The sequence below is a fragment of the Phaenicophaeus curvirostris genome, chromosome 1 (assembly GCF_032191515.1).
Source record: "Phaenicophaeus curvirostris isolate KB17595 chromosome 1, BPBGC_Pcur_1.0, whole genome shotgun sequence".
NCBI classification, from domain to species: domain Eukaryota; kingdom Metazoa; phylum Chordata; class Aves; order Cuculiformes; family Cuculidae; genus Phaenicophaeus; species Phaenicophaeus curvirostris.
This window is the reverse complement of record NC_091392.1, coordinates 17,120,653-17,148,262: the sequence shown is the minus strand read 5'-3', so window position 1 is coordinate 17,148,262 and position 27,610 is coordinate 17,120,653.

Here is a 27,610-nt window from a genome sequence, read left to right as displayed (position 1 = left end):
GTATTTCAATGTTTTCTCAAAAATTTTACCCTGAAAAAATACCCAAATAGCATGCCTTCAGTCAGCTCTGTTTGAGACGCCCCATCAAAATTCAGTAATTAACTGTTGGTGTGAAAATATATGTGTTGCAATTTAGCCATTAGCAAAGATTTTATTTGGGTAAAATAAATAAATAAATAAAGGGCAGAATAGAGGTCATCTCAAGAATAATGGAATATCGTCCTTCATTCTCTCTAATTGCCATAAGTGATCGTAAATCCAGTAATTCACAGAGCAATACAGAGCACATAGGGAGCTGGTCTTCAGTGTCTGGGTACCAGGATACAGACTGTCTCTGCTGCCTTAGAGATGCAACTTTCTGAAAGACTGTGTCAGCACTCTTGGGAAAGTGACTCTTCCGCAGACACTGTATTTCTCCATATATGTATTTGTTTATAGTTACTGGAGATATGAAAGTACTTTTATTGTCCCACTCTAAAGTAGGCACATAAAATGGGTCAATGGGGTTGTGTGAAAAAATCCTACTTCTTCCTATCTGTTGCAACATGAATCTTATCAGCTGACTCAGATGTAGACGTCTGTTTTACAGATATCTAAAGCTACGTGAGATGTATTTCACCAAAGGAGGCTACAAAACCATTTATGCCCATCATGCAATTGCCTCTCTTCTGAATGGGAACAAATTGTTCATCTGCTGTTGAAGTACTCTTTCACTTTTATAGGTGGTCATGGAAGTAAAAGGACTTCAGAAACAGGGATGAATATTTGGCAATGTGATGATGCTAGCAGAGGGCATGACCAAAAGCCTTTAAAATCCTAAATGAGGGAAGCAGTTTTTAATCTTCATCAGGACTGGCTTGGCTTTCTGAAGCAAGAAATATATATTATCTTACTGCCTCATTGTACAAGCTAAAATATGTCTGCTTAAAAGAAAGAAAAAACAGACTTATTTGACAGAATCATGCAAACATAACAGAAAGACATCCAAGTATTCTGAAGGAGATAACAAATACATTATAATTTCATATTCCAGAGAATATGGAATTTCTTCTTCACCAGGATACATTTTAACATTTTCCTGGCTACATTTCAGACAACAGTCAGTTGGAACCCTTGGAACAGTCAGTCTGAAGTCTGCCATAACATATGTCTGTTACAGGTATTGTCAGCTTTTCATTGTCAGAACTTGTATCCACAATGCTGGAATGAGCAAAATGAGTGTTTCTTTTATAAGACAGTAAAAAAACCCACCCTCTCAACTACAATATAAATAATAGCAGCATTATGAACAGCCTCAGTCTTTACTAACAAGATTGGCCTCCAGAAATCCTGGATTCCTCAAGGCAGGGGGAAAGTCTGGAGCAGTGAAGACTTACCATTGGTGGAAAAGTGTCAGGTCAGGGAATACCTAAGCAAATTGCAGACAAATGAATTCATGGGCCCTGATGGAAGGCACTTAAAAGTCCTGAAGGAGCTGGTTGATGTTATTGTGAGGTTATTTTTGATTATATTTGGATGATCACGGTGACTAAGAGGGGTATCTGAAGAGTGGAGAAATTCAAATGTTCCTCCTATTTTCAAGAAAGACAAAAAAGAAAATCCAGGGAACTACATGCCAGACTGCCTCACCTTGATCCCTGGGAAGGTGATGGAGCAGCTAACCCTGGGAAAAATTTTCAGGCACATGAAAGATAAAAATATGATAAGAGATAAGGAGAAAGTTCAGAAAGGGTCACAAAGATCATTAAGGTTTTATTTTGAGTCAGTACGGTCTAATATATATTTTAGAATCAAAGAAACCAGTGGCCATCAATAACTAATTTTTCCCCTTTTTCCTCTCATTGAATAGACTTTATTTCAGGTTCATTCTGGAAACCAATTAGCTGATGCATAGAACTGAAAAATACACATTTGTGCTAGTTCAAAAGTAGAGATTCCAACAAAAATTTCAAAAATTTGAACAGAAGAATACTGAGTGTTTTTTCTCAAATACCATATGCTCAGACCTGAAACAGTGAGGCTAGCTAATGTAGTACTAATGATTTATATTGAAGAACAGATTCATTCCTGTAGCAGTAAGCAAGGTATAGATTCCGATCCAGTTAAAATAAAAGAAAAAAAAAAAAGTAAGTGATACTAGTAGAATTCCCTATTCTAATTTCAAATGCTGAGATGAAATAATCTCCAAGAAATAGATTAAACATATATAATCTTTTAATCCGTTTTACTGTTTATCTGTAAGAGGCTGCAAAAAACATATGTAAAAATCTTAAACTGTTAAAAATGTTATCAAAGCTTAGTTGTTAATTAATTGTCTCTTCATTTAGCCTTCTTTAGAATCAAATCCACATTAACAATAGTTGCCAAGGAGAAAAATAAAATTATCACATCGTAAATTACAAGTTCTTCTCACCATTTTATAATATGCTGTCATCTTTGTGATATTTTCCCTGCATCAGGAGCCATGTTTTTTATACCTGTTGGTCATAATTTACTGTAAAACCATGGAATTTCAGGCAGTTAATGGCATTTATATCATAAATGGAAAAAAAAAGCTTTGAGATTTAATCAGATCATTACCACTTTACAGGAGGCTTTACAGTAGATCAAGTCAGACATTAATAAAGGTTTGCAAGATAATAAAGTTTCCCTAAGCAAAACTACTGTCATGATATTTTTAACATTTTGTCAAAGCCAAATGTTTTCTATCCCAGGTTTTTCAGTAGTCTTTGTTGTGCATGAAAATAGTTATTGTCTTAATATTGTGTCCAAATTTTTAGACAGTGGCATTAACTTTGACCCATGAGAATCTCCCAGGATTGCAGAAGAAATTCTTCTCTGCTTTATCTATTTACAATTAGCTGCTTCATCCTCATGTCACTAACTTAGCCTTCAAAGTGACATTATGTTGTTTCAGTTTATAGTAGTATTAACAATTAATTCCAAGAATTCTTTGTGCCTATACTTATTTCCTTAATGAGATGTTTCCATATATCAAGGTACATACCGGGTTTTACCGAAGAAATTCAAATTTTCATAAAGAGACTTTATGTAATAAAAATTCAGAAAATAGTTCTTTATTGTGCTATATAGTCATAGTATTACAAAAAAAAAAATAAGATTTAGTGGGAATGTCAAGCCCCTCCTTAAGATAAGGTCATGTGTATGTGCCATTCCTGGCAAATGATCTGCACCTAAGATATGAGAGGATCTCCACAGCTTTTCTGGGTAAAGGATTCCTGAGCTTTAATCTGCTGATCATTAGATGCTTTCCCCACTATTTTTAAGTCACTCTTTCTTGCTGCAGCTGAAGACATATTCTGTCCTGCTCTCCTTGTTGACAAGAAGTGGAGATATTTTCTCTTTTCAAAATTTTTTAAAATACCTGAAGGCAGTTATATTTTTCCTTCTACATATTTGCTGCAGTTTAAATAAATAATACCATTTCTTTCAATCTTTTAGATAATTTTTGTATAGTCCTGATCATCTCTTTGTTTCCTGCTATGATCTCTCCAACTGGTACACATTTTTCCTCTAGTGTTAAATACAAATACTGACATTTAATCTTTCTACCATTTTCCTCTGTAACTCCCAGTCCTCTCTTTTGAAATCTATTTGTAAGCCTGCTGTTCCCTACTGGTTTCATATAGCAGATTATTTCTGCCTAAGTGCTGTACGTTGTATTTCATCCAATTTTTAGACCATTTCTCCAATTTGTCAAGATCATTTCAAACTTTATTCCTGCCTCCATCTTTGTGATGTCTCTCAGTTTCATAATATCTGCAGATTTAGTAAGCATATTTTCCATTTCAATTCAATTTCATTTCAATTTGTTAATAAAAACATTGAACAGTACTGTATCCATGACAGAACCCTGTATATTCCCATTTGACCGTCCCTTCTTTTTTTACAGTGAAATATTGCCAAGGACTCCATGGTTACTGTTAGCAAAGCTGTCTTTAAAACCCACCTAGTACATTTCATCTGGTCTACAATTCCAGAGTTTGCTTATGAGAATGTCACAACAGACAACCTCAAATGCACTATAAAAGTCAATATACGACATCTACTGCTTTTGCCCTGTTCACTGTTCCTGCAGTTCTGTCATGGAAGGAAATTAAGCAGGTTTGACATGATTTACTCTTGACAAATCAGTGCTGTATATTATTTATTTCCTTGTCACATTCTAGGTGCTTAGAAATAAGTTCGATTACTTTGTCCAGGAATTGAAATTAAGCTAGAAGTTCTATGGTTTGGTACCTTCTCTCTTCTTTATTGGTAGTCAGAAAATTTGTTCTTCCTCAAGTCTTCCGACATTTTGTCTAAGCTCCACAGTTTTTCAGAAGTAAACCTCAAATGCAAAGGCAGCTGTGTTTTGGTGCATTACAATTTTCAGCTATGGCTACACCTTATCTTCCACCTCTTATCATACCCAGTGCAGAGTTTATGATTTTTATGGTAAACATAAAAAGTTTCTATCAGTAACCAGGTGTTACCATTACATTTTATGCTCTGCTTTTTTGTCAGAGGTACCTTGATAGGCTATAATTTGCGTAGATGATGTCAATCAAGCTGCTTAAATCATTAGCTTTTTTTTTGTTTCTGGTAAGATAAGCTGGGATAGCTCATTTTTGTCTTCAACTGAAATTTAAGACAACCTGGCTCACTTTGACTAAAATGAGTTAGAAGGTGCTCACATCATGATGTGAAGGAGAACATGATCAGCAGCTGCAAACAGATTAAGGGTTGCTACCTCTGAAAACAACACTGCTGGTGAAGGGGGAAGACATGTTCTGGCTCCAGTTTTCTTCTAGCTGAGAAAATGTGGCATTTCAAGAGATGCTAGCATTGAGTACTGGACTTTTCCACAATCTTACTTTCCAAAAAACCTTGTAGTCAGCTAGTACTCTCAGTTCTTTCTTTCCCCCTGCTGCTTCTATCTAATCAACTGTCAAAAACAGAAGAAATTTCACATCTTTACCCTCTGCTGAATAATGTTAGTTTCTCTCATCTGTCTGCATCTCCAGTTCTTAAAATTGTCAAGATCTTTCTATAAAATATTCTTATATATACTACATTGAATTATTTTTCTCAACACGATGTCATATGCAGCTATCAATAGCACATTGTTATTGTTTCATAACAATAGAGGTAGATCTATTTCCCTGATAAAGGCAAAGTTCTGTAGAAGTTATTTTTCAGTGATCCCAACAACCTCATCTATTGCTAGATCCTGATCCTCCTGGTATTAATTGCAAGGCTTTCACAGAACTTCCATGAGAGAAGAATCAGAATATCAAATGGGCAAGATGCCCACAAACCAATGTCAATAAACATAAAAATCTGAACCAAGAGCAGCTTTTCAAAGAAAGTCATGGAGCACTTGAAATCTGAACTGGAAAATTATAAAAAAAAATAAAATTTACTAGAAGCTACAGGCTCTGGTATAAGTTGGAAGGCCTCTTTATTATGACATCTAATTTATTTGACTAATCCTATAAATTTATATTCCAAGGTGACAGGCACAGAAATTCACATTATTTAATCCTTCCTTTTGTCTCATTGTAAACACAGTTCTTCATAGAAAACTGTGTTTTAGGAAATGGCTTTCAGTGACTTTCAAGCAACAGTACAGGAAAAAAAGACATCCTTGACCAGTTCTTATTGTAGTAATGGCTTCTACTGTCCAAGAACTTTAACAATTATGAATACAATACTACATGAAAGACCCTTTACGTGTTCGATGGTAACACCATTTCAAGGGTCCACTTTTGAAAAAGAATGACCTTTACACTTGAAAGATGATCCTTCACAGCCCTATGTTAAAAAGGATGTAAGCACAGCTTTTCAGTGAAAGGCAAGTGACACAATAATTTTTTACGAGAAAAGTTGAGAATTCATAAATTCACGTAAATTCACCTGAGACAGAAATATAGGCACAATAATACCCCGTTTAATGTAGAACTAGAAAATAATGTTGAAGCTTACATAATAAATACTCTAGGGATGGAAAACTATAAGCAGAAAATACACTGTGTCTCCATTATTCCAGAAAATACCACTAGATTTTTGGGTTGGGTTAGGTATATAACCTAGCTAGACCTTTCTTTATAAAGTAAATTTGCAAGTTATCTTGCCATTAGATACCTGAGTAGACAGGGCATTCATTGTGATGTTTTTTTACATTTGTACACTGTTGTCAAATCTAATAAAACCAGTTTAGATTACGAATATAAATTCAAGCTTCAAGAACTGAACCTAAACAAGTTTTTCTGCTGCTATTTTGCTGGTGCAGAATCTAAATATTTTTATTGGGTTTGGCTTCTGCTTTCAAAATGGATTATATTGAGATTAATACTCAGTTTGGAGATATGTTTCCTTTAATAATGGAAAGGCCAACCAGCCACAATTAGTACAACCAGGGGTTAGCATAAAAAGAGCTATTTTTTCTAGCTAGGATGTGGTTTTGTCCTGGGCCTAAGAATTTTCTTAGTATTAAGCTAATTGCTAGCAATGAGTTCCCTCAGAAATGTTTTGTCAATAAATTGCTGTATGTATCACTGATTAAGTGCATGTTCCTGCATCTTGTTCATGGAAAATATTCATATAAATAAGAAAATAAGCCCAGAAGATTCTGTCAAAGTAAATGCACTTAAGTATTCTTCTCCAGAAAGAGAAAGCTAAAAACTATTAATGCACTTCAGAATTGTTTCTGAATTTTGGTGTCTGTCTTCCCAGTAGCTTTATCTTACTTCTTTCTATATCTTAATCCTTAGAAGTACATTTTTCATTATGACTCCCTGGGTTAGACTGAAATAAGGTGCAAAGCTTCAAAAGAAATAGTTCAACCTATTCTGACAGTAAAATAAGGAATAATTGCTTTTGCACATTAACTTTCTGATCATTAAGCTTATGTATTCCCTCTGGGAAACCAACAGACAAAAAATGAACTGATGGAGACCAGGGTTTTTACCATTAATATGAAAAGCAGCTCTTGATCCACCATGTCATGAGCCTTTCGAGACATATCAGTTCATACTTACCATACAGGAACATGTTAAAACTTTGACTGCAAAGCTTAGCATATACTGAGCCTACTCCAGCTCCAGACTGTGGCGGGTGTGTATGATCAAGTTGTGCAGAACAGGACCTCCCCTGAAAATCCTGCAGTAGGTCACAAGTGTTGGATAAGTACATCTTTTCTTCCTCACTTATTCTCATTAATTCCAGAGATCTCGTTCCTGATGGTTTTCTTACCTTCAGCAGTCAGCCTACCTCTTTTCAGGGTTAAATTCTTGTGGGTGAACTAGACATTGGCTGAAAATATGTTCTGAACATCTGGACTCTTAAATGACTGTTGTTCTTCATTCTGTGTCTCAGTTCCTTGCAAATGAAGCAGAGTCACTGTTGCCCCCTTCACTTCAGGTTATGAAGATAAGTTCTTCATTAGTGTGAAAAATACCAGGTGCTGTGATGCAAAGAGCAAAACACGAGAAGGAAACTTGTAATTCTGGATGTAGAATTTGAGTGATTCAGGGACCCCTTACCAAGAAATTCAGTACTATAGCAGTACTATTTATTCACTGACCCTCTTCTTAAAGGCTATTAAAACACACAGGATGAAAGGTGTACAGGTAGTTTCTTATTTTTTAAGTGATTAATTCTAAAAATGGCGGCCACAACACAATAAAAATCCTTTTCAGTCAACCTCCTTCATGAAGAAAGCAAGAAGCTGATAGGAGGTGTATATTTGCATCTTGCCCCAGCATGGTGCTGGCATTCAGCCAGAGTATGCATGGAAAGCCAGGCATTCAGAGGTGCTCGGTGTACATGTAGCCCGTAGGAGCAGGGGCTCAGGTTCCTCAAAAGCCTCTCCCATTCTTACGATAGCAATCTAGACATAAGCACTTTTATCCACAAAGCAAATAAGAAACACTTAACAGCAGCAAAACGTTTGTGTCTGATTTTGGATAGAAGGAGCCTGGACTAATCAGTTTCTTCACACATGGAACAGCTACAGAAGATGGAGTTTTGCAGATACCTTTACAGAGACAAACTGAGTACATTCCTCTCTTGAACAGCTGCAGTGTAGTTTTATGATAAGCAATAAAATCAGACCCATGATAGCTAGTAAATTACTTTGAGATATTTCTGTTCGATAGTTTTCTTACACTGAAACTGCTGCCTAACAGTAGCCAATGCTGCAAACCCATACACAATTATTTCAACGATGTGATTTCAAGGAACATGTTTTGCTTTGCCTCTACAGAGATACACAGTAAAAAATTCACTTTAACTTTCCAGTTTTCATTGTATAGCCTATAGGGAAATAATTAAAACAAGCAGTTGCCAAGGAAATACTGTAAACTTCTCTTAGAAAAGTATGTCTATCCTATTGTATACATCTGAATGAATAATTATTATGTATTATTAACAGCATGCTGACAATAAGCTAAGTGCTTTTCCATTTATATTATCCTGTTGGTGAGCTTGAAATGAACACTAGACAACTGTAATTTATACCAGGAAAGAATAACTGTTGTTCTTTGCCTAGAAAATACTCCAGTGATAACTTTACCGTGAAAAGCAATCAACTTACCATTGCAACAGGAAATCAGATAGGTCTCAGAAAGATCCTGTCTCACTGCTTTGCCATGTCAGTACATAACTTTATTCCCATATGATTAAAATAATATCCAAGAAGAAACAGGTTTTGCCTTTAAAAACTGATTTCTGTCAGAATACTCTATAACAAGACACAGATAAAAATTTTGAGTTATTTTTATTCTCATCAGAAACTATCCAGAGCTTCACCATTCATCACCAGAACAGAGTGTAAAATGTATTATCTTCTGTAGAAGCACCCTCAGTAAATTGAAGGGTAAATGATACCATGCTTTATAGATGCCAATCTCCTTCCATTTGTTAGAGCAAACGTTGTAGTCCCAAGTCCATCAGTCCAAAATAAGGTTAGTACAAAGAGATTTCATGATTACAGAAAAACTGACAGCCACAGAACCGAGACACTTCAGTAATATAATGTAATAACTATTTATATAATCAATTTTTGGAAAATTCAGAATTGTACTTGAATGCTGCAAATCCATCTATTCTGTCTCCTGTGTGCATAAGTACTTGCACACACACAGCCACATGCTTCTGGTTGCAAGAAAAGCTACTTAGAGTCTTATTTTTTTTTTTATTAGACTACTCTTGAATAAAAAATAAACCTAAACAATCCAGAGACTATATAGAACACATCAATTCCCCCCTCAAGCTGAATTCTAGGATAAGAACGTGCTCACTTGATTTTTGCCCTTTGATCTCATGAATCCTGCAGTCCTAGCTACAAGCTGACCTTAATCCATGGTAAAAAGCCATTCATTCCTGGAGTCAACCTGTAGCCTAGTCATCTAGGCACTCTGCTAGAGATTCATTCCTCCCCTGGATCTGCATTGGAACCCCGATCTACTACTTACTAAACAGACAGTTCTGGTAAAAGCTAACACCCTTTTAGGAGAACTTAAAGCAGGCCAAGTTCTAAAATCTCAGAGCATCTCTGGCAGAGTCCTTGCAGGACATGAGAACAGAATGTCATGTTTCTAGTTGCACTGCATGTCTAGATTGAATTGACTGTACAAGTTTAGTCACTTCAAGACTTTTTCTTTGCCTAAAATGTTGGCATTTCATGTATCCTTCTTCTCAAAGCAATTAAGTTTGACTTCCTTGGACTGCTTCTATGAACAAATTCCCGTGAGTATCCCTATGTCACCTTGCTTGGAACTTCATTTATTTTGGAGTTTTGTAAACTCTGGCACTATACTGTTAACAGTCAGAGAGGTGTCTCAGCCAGAATTCCTGGCGTATGTTGTGCCTGACTGAACCAGACATTAGGAAGACAAAGGTATAAGGAAAATGCAGTCTCTCTGCCAGACTTAAATGCCTGCTGAAGAAATACCCTGAGAAGTATGCATCTGTGAAACTAGGATTGACAGCCTAGCATTACCTTCATGCTTTGCCATTGCCACCCTACCTCTGAGTAGAGCCATCTGACGGCACCTGTCAGTTCTGTGTAAGTCATTTGATCCTAGAGATCCTAGAATCTCTCCATGCAAACTGGGAATGTATCTAATCAGCAACACGAAAATGCGTAGGACTTTGAATCCCTTCTCTAGAGAAGCACCTAATAAGGAACTGCACACCAATCTTTCCTTCTCTTCCTTACCACTTATTCCCACATTAATTAATCATATTTTCAATATGCTACATCATCAAAATTCAAACAATGATAAAGTAGGTGAATTGATTAAATGGCTTTGAACCAAGTATCACTAATTTGAAAATGGTACGTGTTTGAATTAGTCCTTCACTGCAAGATGATCTGGTGCTTGAACAAGATCACCTAATGACACTCCTCTGAAAGATCATTTAACTAGGAATGCATCCATATGTCATTCCAAGTAGTACCAAATGTAGTCACATGTCTCCCAGCAATAGTAGTCATGAGCACATCAAGCTCATTTTCTAGTGGATTCCCATGGCAGAGGGCTATGGAGCACAGACGGAGAGGAGAGGAGAGGAGAGGAGAGGAGAGGAGAGGAGAGGAGAGGAGAGGAGAGGAGAGGAGAGGAGAGGAGAGGAGAGGAGAGGAGAGGAGAGGAGAGGAGAGGAGAGGAGAGGAGAGGAGAGGAGAGGAGAGGAGAGGAGAGGAGAGGAGAGGAGAGGAGAGGAGAGGAGAGGAGAGGAGAGGAGAGGAGAGGAGAGGAGAGGAGAGGAGAGGAGAGGAGAGGAGAGGAGAGGAGAGGAGAGGAGAGGAGAGGAGAGGAGAGGAGAGGAGAGGAGAGGAGAGGAGAGGAGAGGAGAGGAGAGGAGAGGAGAGGAGAGGAGAGGAGAGGAGAGGAGAGGAGAGGAGAGGAGAGGAGAGGAGAGGAGAGGAGAGGAGAGGAGAGGAGAGGAGAGGAGAGGAGAGGAGAGGAGAGGAGAGGAGAGGAGAGGAGAGGAGAGGAGAGGAGAGGAGAGGAGAGGAGAGGAGAGGAGAGGAGAGGAGAGGAGAGGAGAGGAGAGGAGAGGAGAGGTCTTTGACTTACTTCAGTGTTCTTCATGCTCCCATTTCCATTCTAGAGCAATGCTATTCTTTTGAGAAAAAAAATACCACCCTGCATATCTTGAGAGCCATTTATTTACAGCAATGCCATTATGCACTGTTTTCAAGTAATTGACTCATTTCTCACATAAAGGTGTTTTTAAATATGTGCCTTCTAACTGAAGGCATTATGTAGCTTAAATTTCCATGAAAGTTTATAATAAATACAGGCAAGTCTGCAACCAATCTTCAGACCACTGACTGTTTGACATCTGTGACTCTTGTACAGAAAAAAATGTTATTCAGACTGAAAGAGCCAAAATGTATCCCATAGGAATTTGGCAAGGTATGTGTGTTTATGTATCCTCAACTAAACAAATCGTTTTTGTTGGAATCTGTGAGAAGTTGTTTGGAAGAGCCATTGATTTATCTGTCAATTACTGTCACCTTTTTGGGATTTTACTTTAATTCTTAGAACAATTTCCTTTTTATTCTTTCAGAATTAATCATGTGCCCTTTGCTGTCTGAGCAGAGCTGAGCCCACCTGAGCACAAACCTTGAGCCTTCCATGCTTGGCATGCAACTCTGGACTCCATACTGTTAATGTCTTCTTAATGTGCTTCTACTTGGGCACACTTTGGACCACTGCTGGTTTTGCACATTTTCTATCTCAAAAGAGAATAATTGTGTTATTGCTTTAACTGAAACAGTAATATTCATTTCTTATTTTATATTCTTAGACACAATTTCTTAGCAAACCAACTCTCAAGGAAGTTAGAAAGTAATTTGAAAAATTATTTGAAGAAGATGATCTCATTAAATATCCCCTGAAGTCTTTTGTTAACGCGTTTCCTCTAGTATTTTTATATTTATGTGCATACGTACACATAGACATGCTTCTTTTTTAAACTGAAATTTATTTGAAGATGTTTCTTCAAGATATACACTACTTCAGTATATGTGTTTCTTACCACTTTTGCTACATCATATTTGAGCATGAAAGAACACATTTTACCTTAAAAACTATATCCTGGAATTCTTTTGATATGTCTCTTCCTTTTAGCTATTTTCTTAACACCAAACCAGTGAATACTTTCAAAAGCTAGTCACTGCATACTCAAAGGTGTTGTCTAACTCTCTTTGGAGAGCAATATCTACATATTCTCACCAGCTGACACTCTCAGACCCTGTATTTAAAGAGTGATAGAATTCATGTTCTAATCCCATCCAAGGAGATGAAAGAAAGATGACAGTAGGTAGTAATAGCAAGAGAAATGCTTAAGAAGCAAAGTAGATTAGATTAGATTACGTTACATTACATTACCTTCCATTAGATGACAAAGCACTGAGAGAGTGAGAAGTACTTTGATGAGAAAAAGTAACACAGGAAAGGAGTGAGGGAGAGGGAATAGGAAGGAGCACTGTAACAGGACGATAAGGAAAGAGAAGAAACTCAGAGCTATATATTAAATTGGGAATAAATTCTTGAACAACATGGAAGATTTTAGTCAAAAAAACTCTTATTAAATAAAAATATCTCTAAATTTGTCCTGCAGAAATTGTGGTTTTGGAACAGGAATAGAGAAAAAGAGGTGGTCACAGGAGCTTTAGTAAAGGTTGTTTGTGGTTGCTGTTTTTGAAATTGCATTGAGCATGCTTTATAAAATATTGGAAACTATTAGTCCATGCTGCTCTGACTACATACAGCACAGGCACGAAGTGTGAATGCTCTCCCACATTAGATGAGAAAGGAGTGGCCCTGAAGTCCACATCTAATTTGACAGTCCTTTAGGATAATACATATCACCTTAATTTCCTCTCTGAAAAGGTGACAGTTATGCATTTCTTCCTCAAGAGCACTGTGATCCAGTTCTTTCTCTGCCTGTGAACAGACCTGCCAGACATTTCAGCATAAAGGAAAGAATTCACTGCCCTTTTTTTTGCCAGTCAGGAGCTGTTAACTCCAAATTGGCTGATTGTCTTATCTCTGGCTTCAGGATGAACATATCTAAGTGTCAGAATCTTAAGCTGTTGAGAGAATTATCGATCAAATCTTCAGTCAAAAGTCTTAGAATGACTCAAAATGCAAGATAGGTTTTAGGGACTTCTCAGGTGAAAACTAGAGCTCTCAATTGCTGTGAAAACGCCTTTAAGTGCAACCTCAATTTCTGTTCAAAAAGGCTCAGAAATAGAACACCCCAGAAAATAAAGTTTTCTGGGCATTTTCACCTCTTTTGTTGTTTTAGTATTAAATAATGTTGGACACACCATACAAATCATTAAGAATCTATCCTCTGAATACTGACATTTTTCACTAAATACATCATTTGTGTAATAGCACTTCATTAATTCTAGAGCTCCTGAATAGTGAAAATAATTGACAAATAATATATTAATTGCACAATGGCAAAAATAGGCAACGAGTATTAAGCAATTCCTGTAATTTTTTAGCCTAACAATATATTCTTGAATGAAACACTATCAGACAAGTTTAACAGTTAACACAGGTGAAATTATTAGCTCTTTCAGATTAACTCTCTCTTGGGCCTTTGTAAAGTGGTATTATGTAGTGAGAAAAGCAAAGACAACAAAGCACTCCACTTTCAGCTCACAATACACTGAATACTGGTCTAGAGTCCTGTGGTTAAAATCCTGTTGATATAAAGCATCTCTGTTTAATATGCATGGACATTTGTATATGTTTACATAAATGATTCCTAGATATACAAAAAAAACCTATTGAAAAATGCCTAGAATATTTAATTTAGGAAAAGTAATTTTTTTCCCACATTCATAAATATCAGAATAATTTTTATTACCTGCAGAAGTTAGGCAGTTAATTCAAACAGTTTAAGTAACTCATACTTCTCTTTTACAGCAATCACTATGAACTGAAATTATTAACTTGGAACGGTAGCTAGAGCAGCAAACACGTTTGTGTTTTAATATGGACACTGAATTCTCAGCGGTTTTTTGCTGGTTAAATATGACAAACTTTTGGAAATAAAAAATACATTACAATATTCACATTAGAAAAGAAGTTGTAAGTATTTATTCAAATAATCCATTGTAATAGTAGCCAAGGAAAGATTAATCTTGTATAATGTACGCCTTTAAATGCTGCGAAGAATTTACTTTCAAGATCAATATCACACGAAATCTTAGGCGAAAATAAGCAGCCACATCTCCCATTCACTATGCTCAAATATATGCAGTATTTGGCCAGATTCATGCAAGTCAAAACAGTCAGATTCAACAGCAAATTGGGAGGCTACAACACTTTACTCATAGCTATCATCAGTGTACACAGGTTAATAACAGTTCATGTCTCCCTGTGTTCTTTCCAATGTATATTTGCACTGTTTATGCTACAACTCCTTCTTCATGGTCCCAACCATATTTTGAGGGGATGTCTGCTAACTGCAGCTAATTTTTCAGCAGTAAGAGATGAGGTGAAGTGCTTTATGAAGTACTTTGCAATTTATGGCTATATAGGTCAGATGTAAGCAGTCTTTCATGTTAACCAAACCCTCAATCTTACAGGTTTTCTTTTTTCCCAAAGAACTACACAATACAGCTAATGACATTGAACTCAGTATGTCTATCTCAAAAGGATTAAGGTGATAATCCCGCTTACTGAACCCTGAAGGCAATTTCCTTGGTGTTCTCTGTGTCACAAATTCTATATCCTCTTCCTGAAACCGTGATCACATCAGATAAATATCATGTTCCACTATGAGAATTTTTCAGCTCTGTTTCTTCCATGTTTTGTTGTACCACTGAAGTATTAATGTTATTCAATTTGAATATGCATAGGATAAAACTTTTCATTTTAATAGTTCTCATAATTAGTCCATTTTTTTTCCAGTGATGATACTGGCCATCATTATTGCAGGTGGACCTGGTATTGTTTTTTGGGATTTTGGTTTTTTGCAGTCGAAAGGAGATTGGAAGCAGGAAGAAGCGGTACAAGAACATTCATGTTCTTTAATATGGGGAAGAGCTTCTGAACCGGCAAATGTAGGAGTAAATCCCAGACCTGGTCAGATTGGAAAGATCAAGTCAAAAATTACACTAAAAAAAGAGACTGATCCCGTGAAAAATGGAAGGTAGGAACCAGTAGAGGGAGCATTTCTGGGAGACATTTCTTGTCAGAAGCTGGTAAATAGTTGCAGGCAAGCAAAAACACTGAAATTTTGCATGAAAGTGAGGCAGAACTGTGTGAACAGTGACAGTTCCTGTCTAAGAAAACAGAGCTCTCCAGGGGATGAAAAAGCACTTTCTAATAAAGAAAACTTTTGCCTAAAAGATTGCTGCCTTACTCATTCCAGGAACAGAAGGGAAGTGACACATGAATAACTGATCACAGGACAGCCAGTTACAGCATGCCAGATGCCCCAGAATAAATTCAAGCATGAATGTTTACTATTCGGGTAATGGCAGGTAGTGAAACTTTGTAACTTTAAACTCTGGTGCAGTAAAGTGCTCTGAAATGCCTCCTAGGCAGAATTTAGGAGCAATGCAGGACAGCCCTTTCCACCTTGCTTAGGTACCTTAGATGACCAAAGGCACAGAAGACTTCACAGAAATGGCCTGCAAAGGCTTCATGTCAGCAAATACAGGAGTCAAAAGGCCTAACTAGAGCAATTTGAGATTCAAAAATCACATGCTCCTGGGACTAACTGTGCTGTTTTGTCTGGTATGTTTCTTCTAATATCCCTCCTTCTTGGTGTATGTAGGATTCCTTATACCTCTGCAGGCATTCCCATACGCAGTGTCTTAAATTGTATCCTATATTGTAATACAAGAGACTGATGTTTTTGCTTCCCCTCTCCAGGTATAGGTTAGGCTAGTTCTTGAGCTGAATGCACCAAATACCTGGCTGAGAGAATGGGCTATGTGTATAAACTCAAAAGAGTTTTCACAGACGAGTCTTGATGAATCCCCAAGGCAATCATCTAAGACAGTTGCAGACATACCCATTCATGCCTTTGCATTATCTAGCTAGTCAGTATGGGCCTCCTAACCCTTAGTGTACTGGCAAATGTGAGTTCCAGTTGAAGACATTCACTGTCTTCTGTTGAATGTAAATTGACCTGGGGGTATAATTCGGCTCTGTCAACTTCACTGTTGACATGGTAGATAACTCCAAGATGTTACAGTGCTGAGCATCATATATCCTGAGAGTCTTTCCTTCTCTGTGTCATTTTGCAAAGGGTGTTAGGAAGATGCACCAATTAATTTTTATGAGCAATTCAGATACTTCAGTGAGGAGCACCATGGAAATACTAATGAGGAAATTAATTATTCCGCATGGATAGCAAATTAGACGTATTCAGTAAAGATGGCATGTACTCGCTTCCTTAACCAGCAGTGAGAATACCAAATATTGATTAGTTGCTCATTAAATATGCACCATTCATTCTGACAGAAGCCTCTCTAAACTGAATCAGTCCTGTTCCTGCCATTATTCATCCCATCATGCTGTAGGTACTTAATTGAGGTGCCTCCACTTCCCATTTTTTCTGAGGTCAGTGAGATGAAACAGGCCACACCAGGGACCACTCAACTCCTGCAGTGGCAGAATCAGATGTGAAAGTTACCCACTTCCTGACAGGCTATCATCAGAAAGCTGAATAACTACACTTGAATTTTAGGTATTTCAGGAAGTGTCTAATTTAGGTAAGCTACCTTAGGGCATATGCCACCATTCCATTAAGAACTATTATAAGACAAAGGGACATTGAGACACAGTTTAGATTATGTTGATAATCTGAATTCAGACATTTCTTAATTTTAAGCATTTCACTCTGCCTCCTTGATAACGTTTTTTTAATACTGGAGATTTTTTGACAGTTTGTTAGGGCTTATGTCAACATCTCTGAGTGTTTTGCTTTGCTGTTACCTTAGCAGGACAATCAGAAAAAGATCAAGCTGAGCTATATGCCTTTCAACCTAGTCACCGAGTCACTCATTTTTTCCTGTATCAGTCTCCTTTCTCTTTGTTAGTGTCCATGCTTCCCTTTCAAACTCATTTTGCAACTTTCTCTTTTTCTTGAATGTTAGGCATCACAGGCCAAAAATTGTTTCATTTTCACTCTGATTTGACTCTTCTTGTATTCCTCTTTTTCCCTATCTCCTTTCAGTGTTCTGGCTATTTGAGTCTTCACGTTGAATCGATCTCCAAACAGTTCTTAATTAGTGACAAATGGACAATGTAAGAGGAGATAGTGATGTCCCATTCCCCTTCATCCCTCCTTTTTACATTTTGTCATTAGTTTAAAAAGAACATTTAGCCAGACAGATAGATAGACATACAACTAAAATTTTGCCAGTTCTTGTTGATTATTAATGCATGCTGAACCAAATAATGTAGAAGACTTCACCAAACTACAGCAGAAGCTCTTATTTGGCAGTTTCTGTTTGGACCCTCCCTCACTTTTCTAACCGATCGTGATCGTTGTTGCCTCAGCTTTCTGCCTAGGTAACCAGGAAAGAAAAATCAGGCCATTCTAAAAAGCAGTGCAGACCATCCAAGATCTGGACTACTCTTTAGAGGTATCCCTCTCTCTTCAGTAACAGTCACAAAAGCTGTGGGTAGATACTGTCCTAAATTAGACACCTCCATTTCCTGTCTGAAGTTCAGCATGAAAGTAGCAAAAGCAGTAGTCTGCAATATTAATGACTTTCCTCTTGTCTCACTGAAGTTCCATAGTCTTCCTTGTTCTCAAATCAAAACCAGCAGAATGCATAGTAGTGGGGTTTTTATCTCACTGCTTGACAGATCATAGTGAAAATGCCTGGAATTATGTAGGAAATAGTTTGATATTATTGTATGAGGTTTAATTCCATGGATCTATCTAACCTTTTACCTAAGCAAATCAGATATGACACAGGAAAGAAGAACATTCTTGAAGGCAATATGAAAGCTATTCCTTGCTGCTAGTCGTGATGTCTAAGGAAATTAAGTTTGTATAGCAATTAGTAGTACCATCTTTCAAAAAAACCCAGGATACTCCAGAGTAGTTGTAATGATATTAAAAGAAATAATAGATGTTTTGGATAGGACAAAAGTTTTGGGATTTCTAAGTACAACAAATCTCATACGAAACAGCTTAGAGGGCACGTTTTTCCACATCCACTTACTTCTAGTTTCTTTGTACCTTTCACTGAAGCATTTGCTATAGCTCTTCTAGATTAGCAGATGATGGTCCACAAGAAAGTTGCTAGTGATCCAGCATGATAATTCCTGTGATTCAGAAATTTATAAACTCATTGATATGCTACTGATACTCAAGTACTCAAATATAAGGTTCAATGGAGTAAGGACTTCAAGAAAAGGACAGAATTAAGTAATTTTTCCTAAACCAAAACACAATATATAAGCATTTTCTGAGCAAAAATAAAAATGAAACTCAACACTCAAAATTTACGTCTTTACAGACAAATCAGACAGGCTGGATTTCAGTATCTTTAAGAATCTCTCCTGTTTAAGGTAAACAAAGTTTACACTGCTAAGAAATGATGAAAATGAACTCTGGGTATGACAGTACTAATTGTTGATGGAATAGAGAGCTTAGCATACCTAGCATATTTGCTTTTAACAATCTTACTGAAATGCTGAGTCTCTCATTATAAAACATGATCCATCATTAATTTTTGAATTTATTTTAAAACATAGGTGTCATAAATTTCTGAGGAAGAAGTGCAAGAATGAATGCCAGAAAAAATAACAAGCTGTTATATTGCAGATATATGTTATTTGCTGACCCAGCCTCTCAGGTGAACTGCAAAGTGATACTGTTCCTCTTTTTCATCCTTCACTCATTGCTTGTTTTGACATCCTGCTTTGTAAACTAGAGTGGTAGAAAAATAAGAATTAAGAAATCTTGTTTGTCAATGACAAACAGACTGAAAAAAATTAATATTTTTTCTTGTCTGCACATCATAATATATATACAAAGCAGGTAGAGATCATTACGCTGGAAGCAACTGATAGCACCTAAGAGATGACTGCTATCTCTTTGGGATTTCTCTATTTGGCTTGAAGAAATATGTTTTTAATTTAAATTTAAAATTTAATTTATGAATTTAAATACAGAATTAATAATTGACTTTTGATTTTGTGAAATATTTTTTAATTGTTTTCATCAAATTGTAGCTCCTTTCATTCTGCCCACAAAGCACAGCTATTTCATAAAGCATTTATTAATTATTTCATTAAATCATGTTTTCTTTTTTCCCTTGTGCCCAACGGAGTTCTAAGCTCTGTAAAGAAATAAATTTGATTCAGAAAGGAAAGCTGAGAATCTTCCTAAAGTTGTAAACAGAGGTTTTTTAAAGTAGGGGGGAATGTCTCAGTTCTGTTCCATGTATAATGGTAGGGAGGGGGAAGTTTTGCTTCACTTAAGAAGTTCTGCGTTGAAACACAGTATGCTGGAGGAGACAAACCCCACATTTATGAAACAACAACAAGGATTAGATACTGTTTCTGGGACATGGAAGACACAGCTCAACAAACTGAAAGTCACCGCCTCTGAAGGCTTTGCAGATGACAGGAACTTAAAAGCCTTTTAAGGAAAAGTAATGTGACTCATCAGACTTGACAGATGAATTTTGCTAACATGTATAAGCACAGGTATTGGGTAAGCAAAATTCTCAGAGTAATTTCCAGTTGTAATTTATCACTAGAGTTTCTCCTGCATCTTAGAAACCTCTCCATATATCGCTCTCTGTAGCATTCATGAAGACCACAAGATTTGAGTTTCCGACATACCCACATAGTGTATTCCACTAAAAGAGATTCTTGGTGCTTATCCTACCGAATAAAAGTAAGAAGAGCAATTATGAAAAGAAAAAAATGTAAACAAATAGTTTCTCTGTAAAATTTTCATCTGAACCTGCTACTGATTTTCTCAATGTGTTAAAGCCAGGAGCACTTTGTAGAACAACAATAGAAGTAAGTATCCATAGTATCATTTTGAGTCATTAATTACTAGTCAGGAAAAAATTTCAGTTTCTACTTTTTTCTGGATGTTTTTAAATTGGTTGTTGTCTCATTTTGTATCTGTATGCAATATACATATGCAGTCTTTAATATATATTATATGTCATAGTAAAATATTAATACAGGATGATAAGTCAAGAAATATTTTTTTGGGAATGTGCATCATTAAGTGATCCTTCAATATATATTCACAGGCATTTTCAAAGGGCATTTAAAACCATTAATACAATGCCGGTTGGCCTTTGCGTGCTAGGGAAGCAGAATTCACATAAGTCACATGTAAGAGAAACAATGACTGAGACGAAATCACCTGCAGTCAGTGTCTACCAGAGTTTCTTCACCATGTGCTTCTGAAATGTGCATGCATTAAAAATAGACATGGTAGAAAGCGCTGAGCTCCACTCCTTATCAATGCTCAGAGGCCCACATAGTCCCCATACCAGGACTTGCAACAGCTTTATGAGGTCCTGAAACTAAACCTAAATTATTAAATCATCAAATCTATCCTTTTCTTCTTTGCTTTATTTCTTTCATATCAACAGCAACTTCCCCTTGGCAATTTTTATTTGCCATATAGGCATTTCAAGCTGCACCCACTGACATCAAAGCACCTCAATGAATCATCTCTGGTTCTCTCCAGTGATCAAAACCTTAACTTGTCAAAGCTCTTCTAGTCCCAGAACCAAAGCAAATTCTGAAGCTGTCAAGCTCATACTTTTTTATCATGAACATTGTGCTGTTCAAGTGACTCTGCTGACCACTGCAGTGATAGACAGGTGTAGAAGAGGCATTACTCTAAAATAAATCTCCACAACAAGTGTGACAATTCCTCTTCTAGAGTTGATTACTGCAGTGGTTATTGATGTGGTTTAGGTGACCAGTTTGGATTAAACATCCAAGGTTTAAAATGTTGACGTTTGATACCACAGATCCAGACTATCACTGGCTTCCAGAAAACTTCCTGTCTCCAGGTTTTATTGTAATATCTATTAGTCTAGTGGTCTTCCTATTTAGTTATATATAACTATTTACCCATTACATTTTACATAAGATGTTATTATTAATTTTATATATATATATATACAAATTACTATTTATTACATATATACACACACACACAAAAATTACTATTTATATACACGAGGTCTGGGACCAAAAAAACCCCAAAACTAACCCTGTAGCTTGGGAACCAAGAGTGGAAGCAGAGATACAAAGAGACGATTATAATACATGTTCTAACCTGTTACAGTGAGATACGGTTCAACTCATTCACTTCACTCATTATGGGAGGACACGTGTTTAAATACAGACATTTTCTTACTCAGTATTCAAGAGTGAACAGTGAGGTAACATCAAGTTTCTTGTGAAACTGAAGAAATTCATAATGGCAACTCTTCAGTTATTGACTGAGGCTTATAGAGAAGAGCTCCCAAAGATAAAGTTGACTCCCAGAGGAATCAGTTTTTTAATTGATAGAAGATGTGAAAGCAAAAACAGTGGAGATGCTCAACAGACTTTCAGAAAATGAACTGCAGAATTGCTCTGAACTTTGGCAGCATCATATGTAGCAGTGTGTAAACTCGGAAGGGAACTATTTTGAAGGTGATTGTAGTTGGTTTTCTTTATTTATTAGACAACATCGTTTTTCTTCTGTTTTGGACCTTTGAGACTTATTTATGTGCATGGTACAAATCTGTTCTCATCCTGTTCTGTTCTCATCATGTTAATCTTTATCTATTAAGCATGGAAAATAGACTGTTAATGATGGATACAGGAATCTCTGTAAAAAAATAGTAAAAATGGTTCTGTGAAAGGATGTGTACATTGTGTGTACCAGCATTATGTATACTTTCAAAAACACAGTTTAAACTCACTACATCTTCCAAAGTCTGAGACAAACATTTGCATTGCCTACTAGCTAGGTACTTTCTTCATCCGTTATAATTATTGTTTCATTAGTTATCGCAAATACCTATGTGCCGATATAGAAATAATTATGTCTGTACGAAGGATAAATTTTGATCACTCACTTTGTAGACTGGAAGATAATATGCAGTTTTTATAGCTTTTATTAAGAAGAATATCTATGCTTTGTATAGTACTTAAACCATTTGTGTAACCCAGCTAATGCTAATGTATGACAAAAGGCATTCCCTCCTAAGAATAGACTGCATCTTGTTGCATATGCCTGTGCTGAAAACATTCATCTGCAGGGCTCATGAGGCAGCTATTGTCTGCTGGAGGCAACAGTAGCTTTGTTAATATCATGGGGCTAATGAACACAATGGTAACATTTAACATTTTTTGTTTTTCCTGTGATGTTTATAACCTCCTGACACATGTTAAAAAATGCTTCAAATATGGCAAAAGCTATCATTATCTGACAGGGGAATGTTTTATGGGTCACCACTGAAACTAACTGATGGCAAATGGTCAGTAGGTTCTTTAAAGGTCCTTTATGTAATTCTTCAATATTGTGCTACAAACCACCTTTACCATGTCTCCTCAACTCATCTATGCTCTTGATATAACAATACTATCCTCTGTATGTGACATCCCCCTAAATGATTAATTTGAACAATTTAAAGCACTCCATATCAGTCATGTGTCCCAAATTAAAGTTAAAAGAAACATGGACTAAATCTCAGGTTCTGAGATTGCATTATATCAAGAATGATAAAATATCCATATTGTTTTGCTCTTATTCTGCCTATCTTTCAGTCTTAAGAACATTGTCTTTTGAAGATAGTCCCCTTGGCATTCATTCACCAAATCATCAGCTGGATATGTTAGAAGATCTGGCTTACCGCTTCCTCTCCAGATACAGAACATATCACCTCTGGGATATGTACAGATTCTATTAGTGCAAAGCCTCAGGCCTGACAATATCTTGCTGCAATTATTGTCTCTTGTGAGTGAATAGTTACCCAGACAGATTTAATTAACAGCAGCAGTAGAGTATTCACTGTTATAGAACTCTGTGGTAAATTACTAATCAGAACTCTAGGCACACTGGAGGGAATAGAAAGCTGAGGAAATGATGAGATCAATTTTAAACAATATGGAACTGGCATGAACAACACAAGCATCGTTTATATGCAATAAATGCAGTGATGGCCTGGGAGTAAAATGCCTAGCAGACTTCCACTTAAATCTTCTCCAATAGTTTCACCAGTTAAATATCTGGGGGACAGAAATCACAATTGTTTACCTTACTGATATTTTGACCTTAAATGGGGAAAATAATTTTTATTTAGTTACAAATAGCTCGGTTATACTCAGCTATCAGTTTCTAGCCTTTGCAGAGCTAAAATGTTGGCAACTGCAGGTAAAAGGTATGTCAAGAGGGCAGAAAAGTTAGTGCTATGCAGTAGTGATTAATTAAAATTACTTAAATTACAGGCACCTCAGTCCTTTTATGGAGCTGCTGCTTTGGCACTTCTAAAATGGGCCCACCTGCCTAGTGCAATCAAGGTCACTGAAACACTCAGAAAGTGTATTTTCACTTACAGAGTGCCATTGGGACTATATCCTGCAGTTAAGCTCTGAGGATGGTATACCATAGGCAGAGCTCCAGTGAGAGAAAACATATTCAGGTGCTCATAGAAGTTTCTGTGCAACTCCATCTGCCATGAGCAAATACAAGTTATATAAAACACAAGGTTGTACCTTTTCTGCCTCTAATACTTACCTAAAATCATTGCAGTGTAGTGAAAAAAACTACTCTTCTTGGAGCAAGAACATTAACGTTTTGGGTCTATGATGGCTTTTACATAAAGTGAAGAGAAGACCTCATCCAATATATTCTCAGAGTCCAAATTTCTGATACACATTTTCAAGAACAGTGGGAGAATCATGGGGTCTTTGAATACTTTGGAAGACAGTAGTGCGAATGGAAAGTACTTTCTCTCTCTCTCTCTCTCTTCCAGATCATACTTTAAAAAATAGTTCTTTGAGGTTTAAAATACCTCAGGTCAGTTCTATACAAATAATTCTTTAATCTACGAAAAAGCAGCTCCCTAATAGAAATTTTGAGAATTTTTACCCTACAGGCTTTCAGTATCTATGAAACATTGATTAGAGAAGAAAGAATTTCACAGCCCACATGTTCTGCTCTGCAAGCTAAATTGATCCTTTGTCACATCTAACTTTATGATATGTATTCACAACGGGTAAACATATTTACTTGTGTGCTCCTGCCAGAGCAACAGTTTTAAACTAGTGAAGCAGCATAAAGTTTAAGCTTTCAGTATTTAATTTCATTTTGAGTACGTCATCAGTTTAGAAAAGACTTAGATTCTCTTTGTCTCTGAATTCCGTCATAGGTTTACGAATGGTCGTGTTTTTGCCATACAGTAAGTCAATCTAAGCCTCAGCAGCTGACTACAAGTGTTCTCACTGCTAATGCCTGGTGGAATCAATTAGTGTAGTCAACAGTGCAGCCAATCTTCTCTTCTGTAAGTCAAGTAGACAGAATTAGAAGACTGAATGGTCTCTTGCTTCAGATCAGTCTCTTATTTAAGGTCAGCATCCAACTAATCCCCAGAAGTTTCTTCACTTGCAATTATGTGCGTTTATTTTAAGAACTACTACTTCTGTCTGTCTATCTGTCAGACTTATGAAAGAGAATACAAAACTGGTTCTACTCAGAAAGCATTATTCCCAGCCAAAACCATTTGTCAGCTCTTCAGCTGATGCCAGACAGCAGAAATCCATTAAACCAATGGGATATTTATAAACAGGGATTTCAGGATCCTTATTTTTAAAGATAATTCAAATTGAGGAGAAGCTGAGGGACTAGGCTTTTAGAAACAGCTAATATCCAGCTAGTCTATATCGTGGCTGCTTCTAACTAACCTGAACTTTGTTTAAAATAATAAGAAGCACGTTTAAGTGGAAGATCAAACAGCAACTTTGGGGAAGATAAAGAAATATCATAAAGGAAATAAAAAGTTTGCATGCACAGACAGCTAAACAGCTAGATTTTTACATGGTTTACCTCATACACTGTCTAAATAATGCTACTACAGCAAAGTATGCAGGTAGAATTGGAACTTGCAGGTCATGGAACATTTCAAATTCTCCTACTGCCATTTCAGCAGAAAGTGCAGCAAGAATTCCCAGTGCTTGTTGATACTAAAAATGTTTCTCTTATTTGTGGCAGTTTAATAAACCACTGACAGCACATTAAACCAAAAAAATATAGGATGCTTTATTCAGTACATCTGAAAAGACAATTTTTTAAAGCAATTCCTGCATCGTTTGCTTAGAACTCTTTATTCATGAATGATCATTTTGCTACTTCTGCATCTGCATTAGACAAATTAAAAATACTTGAAATAAACAGCATAAAGCGAAAGCCTATAGACATTATTTACAGAGTTCAGGGAAGTCACACAAAGAAAACAAGAAACTATTACTACACACAGGGAGATGAAAACAGGGTTTTGGAAACAGCAATAATTGTTATGCACTTGGCTGGTTCTGCACTGGTTCTTTTGTATTGAAAATGGATGCAATGTGTGTGTTCCACTGGGGAGTGTTCTGTTGATGGTTACATAAAATTAAAATGTTTCTAAAAAGATCTAGATTTTTTTTTGGTGACACAGTAAGGGCAGAAGAAATGTGTTGCTGCATTTTTGAACAGTTATGCATTATCTCTGAACCAGGTTTCACATTTTGCTATCAGCTATATTATTGCTCTTGTCTCCAACAGCTCTGCTGGGGTCCCACCTTCAACCCAACTTTTCCTTTATGACTTCCAGCTCTAGTACAACCTGTCATTGATTTCTTACTTCCTCTTTAGACTATAACCATGTCTTTTAGATTTCTGACCCATTTCACTTTTTTAAAAAAAACTTAACAGAAGAGTAGGAAGACACCATGTGGATTCCTGAGTAATTAGAATTTTATCTCCTCATCCAATCCAAGCAGAAATATCAGAAGATGTACCGTACATGTATGCATCAGTAATATCTACTGATAAGAATAGTCCCATTGACTTTCTGTTGAAGCTGAAGGACCATCAACATAGTCTAGATTGCAAGGTCAAAACCTGACTCGGATCAAAACCTTCAGTTTTAACAAAAGCTCTACATGCATTGAATACTCCACCTTTGTGGGAAAAATAATGCAAATCTGTTCTTTATTATCGCACATAAACAATACAGAATGTCCGCAGAATATCCTATTTTCACTTTATTTTTGCAAACTCAAAGCAAGTAATGAGGCTCAAATCAAATAAATTATTTTTATTTCTTTCATTCTTTCCTGCTTAATGATATTGCACATTTAAGTGACTCACCATAACCTCTGGTTGAGAATTAGTTAACCTTCATTTCTTCTTTGTTCATTAGAAATTATTAGTTGTTCACCAAAGAATCAAGAAGAAAAAGGCATATATTTTGTGTGGTTCACATGTCAGAGAGGCCCTTCCAGGGACTAATGGTTTTAAAGTAAAATAAGCAGGGAGTGTTGAATGGGCTCCCCCAAGACTTTTATGTGAATAGTCCAGTACAATACTGAGATGAAAGCATTCAAATTTGAAATGAAGCACCATAGGTAGAGAGATTCAGCATGAATTTCAAATAGATAATCTTGTGCTAGTGCTAATTAAAGCTCTTTTTTTTTTCTTCCTTTTTTTTTTTTGGTAAAATGTATTTGGATTGTTATAAGACCCAAGTTAGCCTGCATATATTCAGTGAATTAGGAGGAGTGATTATATAAGTAATGGCTATCATTGGCTGAAGAGTTTTCAAGATAGCACACTGAATCCAGCTAAAATTTAGCTTCAGAAATAACCTGAGGAAGGTGTTGCTGAGTTGGAGGATCTCAGGAACATCAGAGGTGATGCAGTTCTGTCTAACAATGTGAGTTGTGGACATCCACAAATCCAGCATCTCCTGGATTTTGTTAACATCACCAGGTTTTCATTAACATCACTAAAAAGTACTCATGTAAGTTCTCCTGATACAAAAGGAGCATAGAGTGAATGAATATAGCAGTGACAATCTGCAACTTGATACACAACTACAGAAGGAAAGGCATGAGAAAACACAAACTGAATCTGGGTCCATCTCTAGTAGGCTGAGAAACAACCTGTTTCATGATGTTTCTGTAGAAGATATTAGTGTGTGTTAAAATGAAACTGAAATAAAAGGTAGAAGCACAATCTCTTACCTTACTCAGCAGAAGGGAAGGTAACATGACAGTTAGCCAATTACAGGAGGATGGCTGTAGGTGGAAATTCAAATTAAGGTTTCAGAGGAAGTGACACACTGTTCAGGCCCTTCCCAGGGTTTTTAAAGGACAGCCTGAGCTCCATTGTCCACACACGAAACTCATCATGATGAGTAAACATCAGGGCACATTTTGGACTGAGGGAGACCACTACTTAGGAATACAGGACATGTTATGGAGAGCAGGGGAAAAGCACTAGAGGATTGCAAAGGACTTATTATGGGATGTTTAGAGGATGAATTAAAAACAGGAAAAAGGAGGGATTGAGGTGGTCTGAGGAG